Consider the following 19,617-nt stretch of genomic DNA (forward strand, 5'->3'; position numbering starts at 1 on the left):
AATTTGCTGTTATATTTCTTTCTGCTTCTTCAGATAATTCCGCTAGTTTTTGATTTGCAGCCTGATTTATTATTTTACTGACATTTGCTGGCATAACCTCAGTGCTGGCCAGTTTCATTGGTTGCTGCTGTTTTCTTCGTACTAATCGAGCTAGTCTGTCCTTGACAGTCGAGAACGCTTTACTGGCAAGATTACCAATAGCGCCAGGAATTTTATCACGAACAGCCTCAATAGCCTTCATCCGTAATTGTTTTGCAGTCGGTATTGCTTTTGGAGCCATCCTTATAAATAGACCCTGAACAATATCACCAAGTCCCTCTCCGTAAATTGCTTTGTAATTTGGCAGTCGTGAGTTTGCTACCCTGACCATGATCGGTCCACATTGAGCAGTGTGTATAATCATTTTTATATACTGATTAATTAATTGTTTAGTCGCTGTGATAATCATCAGCAATTTCATCAATAAGGGAACGATAAATGCTGCGATCCATAATACCGCCTTGAAATAATCTTCGACAAATATCAGATATTTCATTAACAATTTCGGAAGAATTGTTTTCAGCTCGTTTTCCTCCAGTTAGTATTTCTAGTCGTTGTACGTCATTGAGGATATTATCAGGACAAACAAGATTATTTTCCGGCTGTGTCAGGATATTTAGACCACTTCCAGTTGCTCCTTCTTCTTCCTCACTTATTATTCTGAGAGATTGTGATAATTTGATTTTTTTTTTACAAGATACATGTTTATTTTTCTGCGATAATCATTATATACCTCATCATTGGAATAAACTCTATCTTTATTGTAATATATACGATATATCCATTTATACCAGATTTCGGGATTACTAATACGAGTGGAACTATATTCAGGTTTTAAAAATTTTTCTTTTTATCCTTACTTTCTGCTGCAAGTTTTGATAACATATCAATATCCCTAATTTCTCTTATGAATCTGATACCCCCCTTGGTAAATTTATTGCTCAGCATAATCATTTCCTTTTATCGTATTCCTCTTCTTCTGGTTTTATTAATTCACGATCTTTCATATCACCTATCTCAGTACGAAGTTTTCCAATACCTTCAAGTATTTCTTCACCAACGGGTGGAGGCTGAGCTGTAGCTATATCAGTTGGAAGTTCTCGTAAAATCTTTTTTGTTTCTTTGGTTCTTCTTGCTATTTTTTCAGTCTGCGCTGCAGTTTGTTCTAATACTGGAAAAATACCCTTTTTCCTCTTCTCATCTTCCTCCTCAGTATCTCCCCATATAATTCTTTCAACAGCCGCTGCAGCTTTCTTAGTAGCTGCAGTGACGGGTTTAAATAGTTTTTTAGTGTTCTCTTCGTACTCAACTTGTGCTTCTTGACGTTCTTGCAATTTTTGTCTAACAGAATCACGAACAGGAAGAAATTTTTTGATTGCTTCTAATCGTTCTCGAGCTATCCTTGCAGTATGAGATTCCGGATGTACCATTTTATTATAACATAATGATTTAATTATAGCAGCAGAGGAGGCCATGACCTCAAGTTGGTTCGTTTTTTGTAATATACTCGCCATCGCGGAGAAATAACATGGACTAACCTAGGGACTCTAGGGACTTTTTGAGAGACCAGCAGCCTCTGTAGTTAGTTATTTTGATTTTTAAGGTTATTAATCCTTTTTTTTAGGAAGGCTTATTTCGGTTTTTGGACGCCTCCAAAGTCGGTCTGTTCGCCCCCTCTGTTGCTCATTTTTTGCGATTATCGAAAAAACCGGAATAAAGGGGAAAATTGATTTCAGGATCAACTGAAGAATTATATAGTTTAGTAGCTTCTTGGCGGCAATTGTTTCATTGTTTTCTGTCTCTGATGGTACTATCTATCTATCTATCTATCTATCTATCTATCTATCTATCTGTCTGTCTGTCTATCTGTCTATATATATATCTATCGATCTACCTACCTACCTACCTATCTATCTATCTATCTATCTATCTATCTATCTATATATATATATATATATATATATATATATATATATATATATATATATATATATATATATATATATATATATATATATATATATATATATATATATATATATATATATATATATATATATATATATATATATATATATATATATATATATATATACTTTGATATAAAATGGGTAATACAACCGTAAAAAGCTAGTAGAAGAACTACGAAGCAAAAAGTAAAAAGTGCCCAATTGAATCATGTAAACGGGCTTGACATGAAACGAATTATTTCGACATTGGCAACAAAATCATTTTGAATAATTGCAGAAAAGACAATCATTTCGTGCATTCTCTGCAACGAAATACCGATTAAAAACTACTCTTAGTTCATCTCCTTTCTTCCTTCCATTACGTTAATTTGAAAGTAAGAGAGGGTGGGCAAGCTGTCTTTGCTGTCTTTCTTCCATTCATGTAACCAATAGAGACGTAAAGAAAGACATCTTCCTGCTTCCGTATCTTGAGTCATTATTGACACAGCTGCCAGCATGATGTTCACAAATGATTCCACATGCTCTCAGATTAACGAACACTGAAATACAAAGATATCAATTAATGTCAAGAAGAACGCTGGTAATGTATAGATTAGCGTTACGGAATATTTTCTCAAAAGTTGTTTTGTTTAATTAAACCCAAACGAAGTGTCCACCGAAAAGCAAAACAAAATATTGCTTCGTGTGAGTATTTCCTTGTATGAAGGAACTTAAACGTATCATCACTGCGTCGCACGTTGGCTCAATACAACAGCGGTTTCCTGTCATGATGTTCACACAAGAGCAGTCAAATCCAAAACAGAGGGTTTTAACAAGGTGTTAATATATACTTTTAACCAGTGAACACACACACACACACACACACACACACACACACATATATATATATATATATATATATATATATATATATATATATATATATATATATATATATATATATATATATATATATATATATATATATATATATATATATATATATATATATATATATATATATATATATATATATATATATATATATATATATATATATATATATATATATATATATATATATATATATATATATATATTCGTGTTTATATGCTAGGGGTATGTAGTTAGGTACATACGTACATACACGCCTATGTATGCATGTTTATGAAGGAATGACTCGATTGATTAATGAATGGAGATAATGATGGGTGGATGAATTTATTGGTTCCTGCGGGTAGCCATTACCCAATAAAAAGTCCAACATTGGACTAGTCACAAAAAATCTTGGAAAACTCTATCGTTGGACAGAAAGAAATATTCAAATATACACGGAATTATGCGCCTTTCGAACCATCAATAACAAATATTTAAATAACACAGCGATTTTATTCATGTTAAAAATGCAAATTTTATGTTTAGCACCGTATCATTTAATCCTGTCATGATTATTAAGGCAATAGGCGTGTCTGTCTGACTTTCTGTCTATCTGTGTGTCTGTGTTTGTTGGGATTCACTTTATTGGAAGGGATTTCTTTGCTGCATTTAAGTTATGTTTGCAGTATAGAACAACGTTTATTTGAACTAGGTATCCGCATGCGCTGGTTCCTGTCACGCTGCGATAATCTTGTTTACGTTACCGGAGCTTGTAAGTATGAAATCTTTGATTTATTAGCACGTGGCTAGATTGATTTAAATAGTTGCCAGGTGTGCAAAAGGCCAGTGCCAGTCAAATAAAGTCTGATTATCAATCTGAATACCGAGCAAGTCGGGATTGGTTACGAAGAATCCGAATGAATTATGAAAGGGCGGAGTTCTGTAAGCAGCCTTTGATTGGACAAAGGTGTTAATAAAGCAACCAGTATAATTTGTATCAATATACTCTGCCCATGCTTTCATAAAACTCCTAGGCTTGAGTACGTATTCAACAAAAATGTTTACTCTTGGTTAAAGTTTATGTTCAGACAGATTTCAGGTCAGCATAGAAATGTTGAGTCCATAAAAACCAATTTGTTCAAAAAAACATTAGTTGAATAAAATTAATCTGTCATATTAACAAATAAACAGCAGACAAAACTTAAGCGAAGATTGTCGAGATGATTTCATGAAAATGGGACCGGATCTAAGGAAATTTAACAACTTTGAGAATTCTACGATACTATGACCACGCAAACAATATTTTGTAAATATGAACTATATTGCAGCAATTTACGATTTTTACCAATGAATCTCAGTACAATAAAATAACAAAAATAAAAAGCATCCTTTCAGAATACGGCGTGTTATTACATTGTGTTATGATGGTGAGAATTTATAAGTAAATAGCATATTTTGTATACATTTTGTCCGATCAAACAATTTACCGTTTTAACCATACAGCCACATACTTCGAACTATTGCAAAAATTAATTTGCAATCAAAACTACGTCACTTATTATGGAAATATAGTAAGGTAAAAAACTGAGGAGGTAAAAGTATTAGGTAGAAAGTATATGCATTGTCAATTACTCAATCCAAAGTACCTCAACACTAATACATTTTATTTGTTTCGCATTAATTCACATAATGTTCACTGTTAAACAATTCCGTCTCAACGGTAGATCGTTGTCACTTAATTTTCTGCGTTTGATGCGTCACGTGTCAAATGCTTTTTATTGTTGTCGGCATTGAGAAATGTAGATATAAAATAAAAGACTCAAACAACTTCCATAAAATTGCAAATCTAGTCCACCACCTACAATCAGCATATATATATATATATATATATATATATATATATATATATATATATATATATATATATATATATATATATATATATATATATGCAATGTAGCATTTGAGCAGGCTAGGATCTCATCAGTTCGTTTCGAAGTAAAACAGAAAATTTCATATATTTAAGTTTATAAAAGAGCATACAAGCAAGCTGTGACATTGTAAATTCAACTCTTGATTCCTTATTACTGATAGGTTATCGGCATAATCACGGCGAGTGATCTACGTGTGTCAAATAATTACTATGGCAACATCTTAACTTTCTGTCATCAAACATCAAAAGGGAATTTAACAACAGATGTATAATCTCGCAAACTGTTTTGAAAACATGTTTTTCACGTACGTGACTATTAGACCCATAAGAAATCTAACAGCAACCGAAAAAACGGCTATTAAAAGCATTCTCAGTTAGAGGATTATTACATATACACAGTTTATCGCACACACATGGATTAGCAAGCAGACACGGTTACCGCACACACGTGGATTTCAGCCTTATTCAAGTCGCTCTTTTGTATAATATGGTTTTTGGATGGATAAACTGGGAGGGAGTTAATCGGTGAAGTTTGGATATATAAAATTTGATGAATAGTTTTTTTTTTAATATAAAAATAGCATCATACGTAAGTAGATCCTGTGTTTGTGTTGTTTTTCCTGGTTTTTTTTTTTTTACTGGTCCAATTATCCCGCAATATTTTACGACCGGGCACGTATCTCCATCTCAGTAGACATTGAAGAGATCCCTCGATTTATAGCATTATCGGTTATTATTTGCTTTGTAACTCGTCGAAATTAATTAAAGCTGTGTAATGCAACGAACAACCGAAATATCGTCGGAAAAATGTGGTAGCTTGCATGTCTATAATTATGAAAGTCATTATTAAATAACAAAATCGTTATCAATCATGTTTTGAATGCAAAACCAATTAATTGTGGTCTTGACCTGTAAGTGGGTGTAGTTGGTAGCAAATGTATTGATTTTTATAATAGTATCATTTGCATTATATTTTTCGTCCATGACAAATTAAGACCATATTTGTATCCGGTTACAACTTAACAGCAGTGGTTTGGACAGGTATGACTAATAAATCGACTTCCTTAACGAGACATACCCAAAAATAGACAGTGTCCGTCTTGTTAGAAAGTAAATATTTCTGCTTTATTATTTTATTTGTCTACAAATAGTTTGGATCTCAGTAAATTTACAAAGCATAGTGTTTCGCTTAGAGAAACAAAAAAACCAATAAGTATATAGCTTCTGTGAAGATAAATTACACAAAACCAATATTTTCAAATATTTATTATTTATATACCTTTTATTTTTGATTATACGCTTCCCCATTGCGTTGCTACTTTAGAATTACTATCTTACAACTACCATATTCCCCACCCCCTAGAAATTATATTGTAAATGTTTAAGTATGGCAACCTGACTTTTCAAAGAAACAAAATATTATGATCAGTCCATGTACCCAACGTGAAACCCATGGTCAACAGATATGCATGTGATTAAACTACAACAATAATTTTGACTTTCATTTATTACTTTTAACAGTATTACCTATGCCGAAATTTGGGAGTAGAGCCTACTTGGGCCAGCTAGTATACATCATTCGTTGTTTAGAAAGGAGGCTTTATTCCCTATCATTTGTAGTATAGCCTAAAGTTAACTAAAATGACAAATAAGTCTCCTTACCAATATGTTTTGGGGGTTTGTTTCGTAAAAGAGAGAGAAGATAGAGAATCCTCATTGTTTATGGCTCTCATGAACGCACAAAGTGATAAAAACACTCAAAATTAAATCAGTCTGATAGTAAGTATTTTTCTGAACCTTTGGACGGGGGATGTGTGATGCTTGTCATTACAAAGCTGCCCACGACTCGTGGTTTATAATTACCCTAGTTTACGTTTAACTTATATGCCATAACTGGGCTTACCATTATTATCTCTTTAAATACCTTAATTCATTTTCCCCAATACATTTTTTAACGTCGGAAAAGAACAGCTTCTACTATTTTCAGTGGTGAGTAGGGTAAATTCCAACCTTTCAAAATCTACAAGTTAATTATTTAAATTGGACATCTGAAGAGAATATTAACTTCTTTCAGTTTAAAGTTTATGCCGCAGTTGTTTTTGTTGTGTGTGTGTGTCTTATTTGTTTCTTTTTTTGGGAGGTAGGGAGTGTCCGCAAGGCTTAATCAATCACTCAGTCCTGCTAGAATAATCAACGCATCGTGGCCTTGCAAGACTGAACATTGTCAAAATGTATAGGTCAGAATCTACTAGTAAATGGAAGAAAATTCGAAATGTCATCTCTCTCTCTCTCTCTCTCTCTTTCTCTCTCTCTCTCTCAATGGATTATCAATATTTTGTATTATATTATCAACATTTTGCATCGGATCCAAGTTCTAGCTTTATAAATTCTTATTCTTGTTTAGTCGAATCTGCTGCCGTTTAATTTTTTATGTTGTTTTTTGTTTATTTGTTTATTTGTTTATTAACATCATTATTTAGCATACACTAGGATATGATTACATTGCCCTAGTTGTCCATGTAAACCATAACATTACGTCAGTATATCTTGGTTCACTGTCGTAACGGTAAAACACAATCGATGAAACCCTCTTTCAAATAAAGCATCGCTGACAATTAAAGTTAAATCTCTATCCATACCCCCTCCCCCCCCCCAACTAGCTTATAATTGCTGAAAATGACAGTACTGCATAATGACACTTTAAACTAACAACGAGTACTTGTTTAATTGACATAGTTGTGACTATTACTACGAAAATGCCAGTGGCAACACAACTGGAAACAAATGATATTTCTTTATTGCCAACGCATTTTGTATTGTTTCCGCCATCTTGAATCTTCACCCGAATTGATACTTCTATCCGAAGCATCGTGGAGGTCAGGGTACCAGTCTATTTTTACCCCATTTATCAGATTGTGAATCATGAAAACTAAGCATTCATTTAGCACACAAAATGATGATATGGACCAACGGTTTCACTTTGATATTCTGAGCAGTTCCTAAGACCTTTTGGGTTCTGGTGACTGTCTCTGTGTTGTAATTTTGTACACGTAATTAAATGTTTGCAAGGAGACTGATCTTTTAAAAGAAAATATTTCTTGGTATGTTTAACCAAGAATTACACATGAAATACAAAAACGTTTGGCAGCAAATTAAACAGTTTTTGTGTTGTAGTAAAAACATGGGTCAAATGTAGCGCTTTCAACGCGTGAACAAGCTCCTGTCGGAATGGACAAGCTACTGTCAGTCGACAAATATGACTGAGAACCGAAATTTGTATTCATCCCAAACGACAATTCTTGTATCAATTATTCCAGAATTGCAAGCATTCTTTGAACGAATTACCTCGGTAAAACAGTTGAAACACGAACCGATGGAATACTAGATTTAGCGCTTCACTTCTTTTTTTCTTCCAATAACTGCTTGGATGGACATCAGTTTCATTATCAGTACATTGACATTTGGAAATCATCTGCATATCAGCCATTTTGTTTACAAAACAGTGCCCGTGACCATTATATTTTAAGAAATGCTAAGGTTGAAAAATGTTTGTATTGTGGTAAGGTTAGTTAAAAGCAAGACACAGGAAAAAGTCTAATGTCATTGTAGCTTTTACACATAATTATATGCGAACGTCGGAAAAAGTTAGTGCCAGGAGGCGAGGTTTGTTTTTCTTCAGATTTTTACAAATATGAACAAATAAAATTCAAAAGTGATTGGCTAATCAGATTGCTAGAAAACGTAATGAAGAATCTAATTATATACCGATATACCGAATTTACTTATAGTGTTACAAGTAAATCAAATGTGCAAAGTCGTCTTACTCTTGGCTCCTGCGTTTAACTTGTATCGGTTAGCATTTCCGAAGTTATAAATCGCAGACTCCTAAGTATAAACCCATTTATTAATGAACCGCGAATCAAATATAAGGTCGTAATGGTGTGTCTAGAATTTATAGAAAATACATACAGGCTTTAAAAGATGCTCCGGAGTGCAGTACCTAAACATTCTTGGAAAATATCAGTGATGTTACTTGCAAAACGTTATCACGACTGAAACAATTTTCTTGAGCAAAATTAAGACTACCTTAGATTTTGAGCTAAGAACGATGCTTGACGTTCACAAATAGGAAAGTTGCACGCAGATGTTAAGGATCTCAACATCTTAAGGATTCATCCCTCTTATAATTGTTTGGATGGACATAAGTTTCATTATCAGTACATTGTTCCTTATAATACCCACTCAATCGTTGATTTATTTGGATTCAGTCTGTGTTGTTCCTTATAATATTAATTCATATGTCGTTTTATTTGGATCCAAACTGTTTTATAATACTCATGCTAGTATTTTTTGTTTTTGTTTTCGTGTGGATTCAATGTGTTTTGTTCAAAACTCTCTTTATAAATGTATTGATTTCTGACAACGAGCAGGGATTTAATCCTAGTAACAGATAATGATAGAGAATTGAATACACACCCATCAACGACATTTTCTTTTTACCATATCGGATTTTGATTTTCTGTCTTTAAAAGATAAAATAAACCTAATCACACCCGCTAAATACAATTTCTAATGCATGAAAGACTACATTTAATTCAAAAGTACTCGAAGCTTGTATGTCTGAGTGACCTAAACTTGATTTCTCATTTAATATTTCGTTTATCTGTTTGTCAAGTTTATCAACTAGATAACATTTGCTTTGCCTTTCCAATTATTTTAGAGATTTTAACAAAAAGTTGTATACGGACAATAAATACGAAACTGATGGTTTATTAGGAAATTTGCACGGGTGGAAACATCGATCACATGGTTGTTTTCTTTTTTTTTAAAAAAACTGCCTTAGGTGTTATTTTTGTTGTTTTGTTTGTTTTTTGTTTGTCTTTAAAGCGTATTTTCTGGTGAAAAGGCTCACAGGACGATAATGTTACAGCTCAGAAAGCTAGCAGACATGCTGCTGCCCTCAGGCCTGACGTCGACAAATCCCTGTTATTATTCCACCCAGGGGTGGCGCTAGTAGTGACTCTGATGATAGCCCAACACGTATCCAACAGGAAGGCATCCATTAGGCAAATTCTACCATGAAATCGTTATTCTAAAAGTGTCACTGCCTATATAAGCCGACAGTAAAAAAAATTAACAGTCCGATTCGCTTGCTATTGGAAGAGTCTTTGCAAACTGTTCACAGTGTTTAATTTATCGTGTTTAATCTAAATTATTCGATCGGAACGTAGCAGAGGGGTGATGAAAGTTGTTGACTGGCTTATCGCCGTTCTATTATGTGCGTGGGTGAATCTCTTCTATATAATTATTAGATTATGTGGATTTCATTCGTACAAACACGTATCAGCGGCCTATATCTTTGTATTTATTCGGAATGCAATTTTCATCCCCTATTCGCATGTAGGAAATCTTCCATTGAGAATGTGTTTTATTTTCGTTTGATGTTTTACGGCACATCAACACAAATATATTTGTTTAGTGCAAAGAAAATTAGAGTGAATTGACTTCCCCGAGGACACACCGGGGTAGCTGATCTGGGCCAATCCAATGCTAGGATTCGAATCCGCACCGGTTAGGTCGCGAGCCTGGCAAGCTAGCCATTGTGCAACCGCGGCTATTGTCTCCATTAGTTTCTTCATATGACATGCCGGAGGGCGCATCAGGCCTCTTCAACACCTCCAACGCCCTGTGAAAAGAAAATATGTATGTCTTTCAAGCTTAGAATGCACGGGTGGTCGAATACATTTACTACTGACGGTACAGTATATATGCACTTATAAAGCGATAAGACATAACGCGATGTAAAATTTCCGTTTTCTGGGTCATTCAGACGCTTTCCTGTGTTTCTACAACGTCATTTTGTATACATTAGCAATAAGCAAAAAGTCAGTCTACCTATGATAACACCTTTTAATGAGTAATGAAGTGAGGCGGGTAATGTGTGTGGCAAAAGTGGCATACTGTCGAATGCTTATAAATGAAATAGAAGGAAAATAAGTGTGGTCTGTGGCCATGTCTCTCTATACTAGAATGCAGGAGCAAACCATCAGTTGATTGTACTCTGTTACACTGGGATGATATTGCACTACTGAACCTCACTTGATTGTATTAAATTACACTGGGCTGTTATGCCATTACTGACCCTCGGTTGATTTTGCTCTATTACACTGGTGTGATATTGCATTACTGACCCTCACTTGAGTGTATTAAATTACACTGGGTTGATATTGCACTACTGGCCCACGGTTGATTGTATTATATTACACTGGCAGTTACTGCGCTACTGGCACACAGTTACTTCACTGTCTCCAGCATGTATTTGTCATTCATGATACAGCCTTACTGTGGTTCAAGTCCTACTTGGTCAACAGGACACAAAGTGCGTCTGCAAATGGAATACACTCCAACCCAGTTAATCTATGTTGTTGTGTTCCACAGGGGTCTGTTCTTGGACCTGTTCTCTTCATTCTATACACTCAGCCGCTCTCAAGGGTCACAGATCACCATCCAGTGTCTCACCAACTGTACGCTGATGACACCCACATATACAAATCTAGCCACCCAGCTGAGGTTGATGCTACCATCCAAGGTGTAGAGAGGTGCATTTCTGATGTGAAATCATGGATGACATATAACAAGCTGCAGATGAATGATGATAAAACTGAGTCCATTCTGATCACAACACAGAGACTTTCTCATTCACATCCTTTACCTCAAACAATAAATATCAGCAACACCAACATTACATTCACACAGTCAGTAGAAACCTAGGTGTTACTCTGGACAGTACTCTCACGTTGCACCAACATGTCATGAACATATTATGCAAGGCTGCATATCTTGAGCTGAGACGAATCAGCTCCATTCGCAAATAACTTTCAGTTGATGCCACTAAAACACTTGTGTGTTCATTAGTACTTTCAAGACTGGACTATTGTAACTCAATTCTGTCTGGTTCATCTCAATATCTACTCCAGAAACTTCAAAAAGTTCAAAACTCAGCTGCTCGGATCACACTTAGAGTACCACGATCAGAGCACACCTCCCCGCTGCTTTGTACCCTACACTGGCTATCCATTCGATCCAGAATCAAACACAAAATTTGTTCTCTATGCAACGTTTCACTGACGGACTCCAGTCCAACATACCTATCCGACTTCACTCAAGTGTACACACCAACAAGATACTTACGCTCCTCTTCTGACAATCGTATACTCATTATTCCCACTATGAAAACGAAGTCATATGGACAACGTTCTTTTGCATACCAAGGCCCAGCAACGTGGAATGAATTGCCCAGTGAACTTATACACAAAGACACAGTGATCCCAATCAAGAGTGCTCTTAAAGCTCACTTATTTCGACTGCAAGAACAAACTTAAAGACCTAATAATGTTTCCTACCTTAAATATTTTCAGCATGTTTTTTTTATATTTTCTAATTGCACGGTGTTTGTTTTTTGTAATCATATCATTATATATGTTTTTTATGTTATAGGTGTTGTCTAATGTTGTAAAGCGCTTAGAGCTTCGAAAGATTAGGCGCTATACTAAGTCCTCATCATTATTATTATTATTATTATTATTATTATTATTATTATTATCATTATTATTATTATTATTATTATTATTATTATTATTATTTTACACTGGGTTGAGATGCCATTACTGGCGCTCGTTTGATTTTGTTCATTTGGCTGATATGCCACAACTGATAGCTGATGGCACACATGTTGCTATCTTAACCCTCACTGAAGATCCTCAAAAAAAATGTTATAGAAATACATGCTCTTAAAATCAAACAAAATTACCATTGAACGCTCATTTGCTGATATGTTTTGTGTTAATGTTGTTGTTTTTTTTTTGTTGTTGTTTTTGTTAGTTTGTTTTGTACTTTTGTAGTTTTGTTTTGTCTTGAGATTTTTGTTGAAAGCACAAATTGCTGACGATAAAGGATTGTTCTTTTCATCCGCTAATAGCCTCACTTGTGGCTTTTTCCAGTATTGTGATTTTAATTGATTAAATAACAAGATTATGCTATCATATGACTGCAAACAAATCATGTATGACAAGATCATTTTAAATCTTTGTGTTTGATACGCGACTAGCTTTACATGACGGCATCAAACAATGTGTAATAGGAAAATACATACTAGTTAATCTAGTTGTGTTCTGAATGAGCGGCTCATTGCTCAACTTCTATAGCCAATTAACACCGACAGAGCGGGGAAAGAGGCGCACACGAGAAAGATGTGGCGCAGGAGAAAAGAGAGATATTTATATAGAATGTGGGAGAAAAACAGTGGTAACAGTATAAATCGGTTAACCAACAATATTTCAGAGTATACCAAGTATATGGTAGGCGGGGGACCCAAAAGGTATTTATAGAGAAAAGTCTGGCGCGAACTTACCATCAATGTCTCTTCCAATACCATTCTGTCACTCCACCTTAATATCGGATATCCCAGTCGAGCATATCGTCTGACAAATATATAGACTAAGCTGCATATGCAACTATACACGTAATTTTGTGAAAGAAAAATATGAAAACCATGTAGATCCACGCCCCAGAAGATATCAATTAGCTAATTTATTATAATATTATTTATAACGATGTACATTTGCTGTAGTAAATGCTCTCGAAAATCGGGGTTATTAATCTATCAACCAAAGAAAACTGCTCGTCATTTCTCGTGTACAGGTTTACAGTATACATTTAAATTTGCACGTGTTTCCACTAATTCCAAACAACGAATTGTTATGTATATTTAATTTGTATTGTGTGGTATCTTTCCTCCATGATTATGTTGTGTATCTCTATATTGTGTGATTGACCTTTGTCAGTAATTGAGATTATGGTCTACCTGACTAATCACATCTATTTGTTTGGTAAACAACATAGTATATATATATATATATATATATATATATATATATATATATATATATATATATATATATATATATATATATATATATATATATATATATATATATATATATATATATATATATATATATATATATATATATGTGTGTGTGTGTGTGTGTGTGTGTGTGTGTGTGTGTGTGAATACAATATTTCACTACATGTACAAGGGTAATGCAGCTAGATTTTATTGAAATTTAACTAGTATCGTACATGTATATTGGTTTGAGGTTGATTTTGATGCGCCGCAACAAAGTTTTCTTGTCTTGTCATTTCATGTGAAGACATAAGATAAATTAATATCTTAAAAACAAGTTAATTGCACAACTTATGTCGTCTCCTCATTTTAAAGAACACGATTCATCGATCACTGAACATAACCTGGTGTTACATGTCAAATAACTTGTCTGTATATTCGGACTCCTACGTGTTTATTTTATTTTATTAAATTCAAATTAAAAAGTAATTTAATGTTTGATTGTATATTCCTAGAGCAGATTTCGAACTCGTACCTCTACTACAACCTAGCCCAGCGTATTAACACCTAATGTCTTTACGGACTGTGCTACCGAAACACCCCTACACTCAAGCCCAAAACCTCACCCAAACGCCTCCAGGCCCTCACCATCAACCATCGCCCCCCCCCCCCCCATTTCTCAAATGACGGCGATAAACATATCGGTTACCAAAACACGCGATGGAAATAAGTTTCATTTCAGTATTTAAATTGTATTCAGATAGTACTTTAATTATATTATATAAAAGCGACGTCACAACTTGAGCTATGCTAGCAAATCCATTTTTTTAATTTTTACTTTTCTCATAATTAAACACGAAAGTTAAGAAAAACCATGGAAATCGAATATAATGTCCTCAACTCGGGGAGATGTTCATTTGCTTTTAGGGACTAAATCTTACACCTCGCCTTTTTAGTTAAGCATGTAAACAACTTGGGTTTTCCACACTCCCAAAATAGATCTACTAATGCTCTCAAATTAACCTTTTTATCCTCAACAAAGGAACGTGCGATTTTCATTGTGGACACTTCCGTGCTCCTATGATAATAAGTATAACCTTCTTAGCCAATCATATTTCGGCGTTGACGTTAGTGCCGCATAGTTTGCCTATTTTGAAAATAAAGATGCATATATACGTTGTGTTGTGCAGTGAAGAAGACAATGTATAATTCTTGCATGGAACAGGATTACAAAAGTTGAATCGAGTTAATGGTAAGCAAAAAACTTACTTACGCACCTACCGCTGTTCTGTAATTCAAGAGCGGATGCACCATGGAGTTGAAAACATTGTCCATATCGCTCTTATCACCGGTTTTCACATGAGCACGGAAGTGTCCACAATGAAAAACTTCGCGAAAATCGCACGTTTCGGAGCCCGTAACTTCAGTTTGGTACAACACAGAAAAGTCAATGATGGCTTGATGGATAGGAAAATATCTCAGAAGTAAAACAAGCCATATATTATGGTCGTGTGCCTTTAACGACGGAAATAGCAGAAGGAAATCTAGGGTCATGGGTGGAGCGAAGTATTTGGAAGTTCCGTACCTTCTCTCTTATATATTATGATAGAGAGGGTCCGATGTCACAACGGGTCATGGGGGTAATCTAATGTATTTTTTCCTTTAGTAGATTGTTTTTTCTTTTCTTAACATCAAGCTCGCGTCGAGCACCTGTGTTTGTTATTATAGATTTAACGACATTTGTCAGCACGCGATTAGCTTTACATGACGGCATCAAACAATGTGTAATACGAAATTACATATAGTTAATCTAGTGGTGTTCTGAATGACCGGCTCATTGCTCTACTTCTATAGCCAATTAACACCGACAGGTAGTCCGTTAGGTATTACGATTCGCCTGTCGATCTCTGTGTCATGTAATTTCTTATGTATGACAGACACTCAGATGGCGATAATAAGACGGTTACCAATAAATGTCACATTCAGATAATCGAAAGGTGCAAACGCTCTTTTTTACCGTGTAACCTCTGCCTTTTTATTTAGAAATTCAAAGAGCTTGATGCCTGTTTAGGTAATGCTAAGTATGAAATAACATCCGTTCATCTTTCTTACTTGCTAGCTTTCTGGTGTGTGTGTGTGTGTGTGTGTGTGTTGGAATTTTAACGTAGTTTTAAAAAAATTTCAGCCATATCGCTACGATCTCTGCAGTGTTACAGTTTAAAGTGATGTCTACCACTGGTGCATCATGCCGCAGACGTGTAGCATGTCTCACCCAGTCACATTATCCTGACACCAGGACGACCATTCCGACACTGACCTTTTAATGCTGAGCGCCAAGCGAGGTAGCTGCTAATACACGTACCATTTTATAAGTCTTTGCTAGGACTCGGCCCTCGTCCAAGGCGGACGCTCTAACCAATAGGCAGCCGGAGCTGTCGCTTTCTGTAGAAGCTTGCTTTTAAAATAATTTGCTGATATGATCTGATGTTGTTGTTGTTGTTGTAGGTTTTAACGCCATTTTTCTGCACACGATAGGCTATACATGGCGGCTAGTATTAATGGTGGAGGAAGAACCCGGGAAAAACCTCAAAGAACCACCGACCCACGAGAAGCTACTGGCAAGCTTTCTCACATACCCACATTAGACTCGAACCCACGCAGACAGAGGTGAGATTGCAGTGATCCGTAACGGAGAGCGCGTTAGACCACTCGGCCACTCGGGGCCCCTGATATGATCTGACTGCTTTTGGATTTCCGGCCAATTTTTGGTTCAGAAAATGAGAAATTCGGTGGTTTTAATTTTGTGCTTTGAGGTTTCAGGTGATCTTAGAAATTACTTTTAAATGGAAGGTAAATTTTTAACTGGATTGAAAACGAATGGATACTTGGATTGAATGATAACGCAACACAATGTGAGGGTATAACAGTTTATGAACAAAAATACATGTTCACTACAACACATACACAAATTGAATCGTAGACCCACCCACTACGTACAATATACGACTACTATACTGAATACGTTAGAGATTCACATATTGTAAAACAAAAATATGAGTATGGTTCTCACATCCATAAAATGTACAATGAAAAGATTGTAATTTACAAAATCATACGGTACAAATGAATAAACACGAGTACAATTCACAGAATTGTATGATGTAAAATAAAATAAGTATGGTTCACACAACACAATGAAAAATAAGTGGTTCAAATAACAATATGATACAATCAAAATTAACTACGGTTCACACAACCATATGCCACAAAGTAAATTAAGCATTGTTCACACAACATGTGATCCAAAGAAAATTCAATATGGTTCACAACCATGTGTCCTTGTATACATTGCAAAACGTAATGGACCATGTTCAGGAGTTGAGAATTTACGTCATAATTCCTCCTCCTTCTTCAGAATTAGCGTTGTTCGGTTGCCATATTCAACAATTCCCATCATGAAACAAATACACTGTCGGTTGAAATTGCCTCACTGCCACACTATGGATACTAGCCCCATCATCCTGGTTCTTCTAACCGATCTATCCGTCTATCCATACATACAGCTATAAATGAATCAAGTTGGTCATAATAAAAAATAAACAAAATACAGGAGAAATCCATAATACATCTTACTAAATTGTTTTATGTCAAATAAAGCCCTTAGCGATATAACTTGTAAGAGACCGAATTTTTTTCTAGTGCATTAAACTCGCAGATTGACCGATAAAGGCAGTAAAGTGAAGGAAGGCATTTAAACTATAAAAATACGCATTCAAACTGGATTGTATACAATTTAACACTTTTTCCCATTAGCTGAATTGTAAGTAGGGGTGTTGATTCACCCTGACAAGATCCAAGCAATCACGGTGTCGCATAAAGCAATAAGCCTCGTATACATATAGAACAAAATGCACACGACCAGGGGTAAAGTACCCATGCACACCGTGCTATATAAGTTTTACGAGACTGATTGTCTCATAAACTCTTAGTCATGCTGTTTCCATGACCAGAGAGAGGGAGAGAGAGAGAGAGAGAGAGAGAGAGAGAGAGAGAGAGAGAGAGAGAGAGAAAGAAAGAAGAAGTTCAACTCTTTTGAAAGAGGTGTCACTTTGACAACGAAGATCTGGCTACATCTGGGGAATTTTGGCAAGCACGCTGTAAAGACAGAAGTCTCTTTGAGCCTCTGACGAATGAACTTTTTATTGAAATACTCAACATATAAAATTACATTCCAATATCAATCTACATTAACTTAAATTACAGATATAAGAGATACATATAAAACTACGATATTATTTCACTTACCAACGTCATACATTGTATAATGTCTGCCTTTTGAATATAATACAGATAATTAAAATATCGAATAGATTCACGATAGCTAAATAATCTAAATTTCAATATTTCAGACTAATATCGTAATTGAAATATATTTTACTGAATTTAATCTAAAATGTCAATATATTAAACTCTATTATTTAAAGAGTATTTTATTTCTAAATTAACTATTACTGAATATGAAGTTGGTAGTTGCTTTTTACTATGATCAATAATATAATTACAAGTAAATACAAGTTCTTCAAACAATTAAACTTTCCAATACATTATATTAACGAAGAGTAATGAAATATTAACTAAATCCAATGTTGCAACGTACTGATGTTAGATTAACATCTTAACACTAAAAATCCTAATAACACTAAAAATCCTTATACTATATGACAAATTTTACATAGACGCTAATCTTACCTGTAAAGACAGAAGTCTCTGAGTTTCTGGCGAAGGAACTGGCATGTCCGTGGACTGACGCTTTTTATATCAGTTTCTTAGGACACGTCCACATATGGACATACGTCTAGTTCTTGTGTACGCCAGAATATCAAAGTGAGGTTTCATAGTTTCTTACAGACTATCGTCTGGGTCTATGTACGTCATTAGACAGACAATTCTGCTAGATCAGCTCATTTATTCATCTAGAAAAATCCTTGGAATTCGTCTAGTTCATCTATCTACACAACTTACTGAGTGTAGTTTTTTGCTGTCTTATGATACAAGGGAAATGTATGTACAAGAGCGTTTTGCCTTTTTGCTCATAAGGGCGCAATCTTTATTAAATAGTACATAACTGTAATACCGAAATAAATGGATTTAATCTCAATACATTTTAATAGAAAATTACTTCCAATAAAATTTAATCAATAGATACTTATAATACAATTTAGAGAAATTTTTAATCTTATTACAAGTACTAAAAAATTCTGATCTAATATAAGTATCTCGCCGCAAGCGACCGACGTCGAGATGCATGTATTGTTCAGTTACACACACACACAAAATAAAATAATGAACCACCCTTAATAACGCTGCATGTGTTTACGAAGTTAATTAACCAAATTGTTCTTAAGGGATACCAAATTAGTTTTTTGACTTATTCCGTTATAAACTTAACGGCGTGATTTTTATCCATGGCTGAAAACTTTATTTATTTTAAAATTATATTTTGTGTAATGTGGTTGTGCATTTTAAAATATTTATGTCTGTGCTAAACAAATATATAAATATAATGAGCATTATATATGTTCAAAGTAGTGTATGTGTGTAGATGTAACATATGGAAGCCGAGTGGGCCTGAGTCTAGCGAAGATACGCAACAAGTTAATGTAAATGGGACACTTATTTATGGCATATATGTCAAAAATATGTATTTTCTAATAACATAACTGAATCAATCTCATACAAACTAATGAAAATAAATAAATACGTACAGATTGAGCCTACACATGCATACCAATATCATGATTCCAACGATTCATATAATCTTTTGTAAAAAAAAAACCTAATCTTTCTACTTGCTTTTATCTGAATTGCAATCTCTTGTTTACTGATGACTGAAAAGGAGTTAGACTGATACAGTA

This window comes from Sinohyriopsis cumingii, chromosome 1, assembly GCF_028554795.1.
Source record: "Sinohyriopsis cumingii isolate HCF-2022 chromosome 1, ASM2855479v2, whole genome shotgun sequence".
Taxonomy (NCBI): domain Eukaryota; kingdom Metazoa; phylum Mollusca; class Bivalvia; order Unionida; family Unionidae; genus Sinohyriopsis; species Sinohyriopsis cumingii.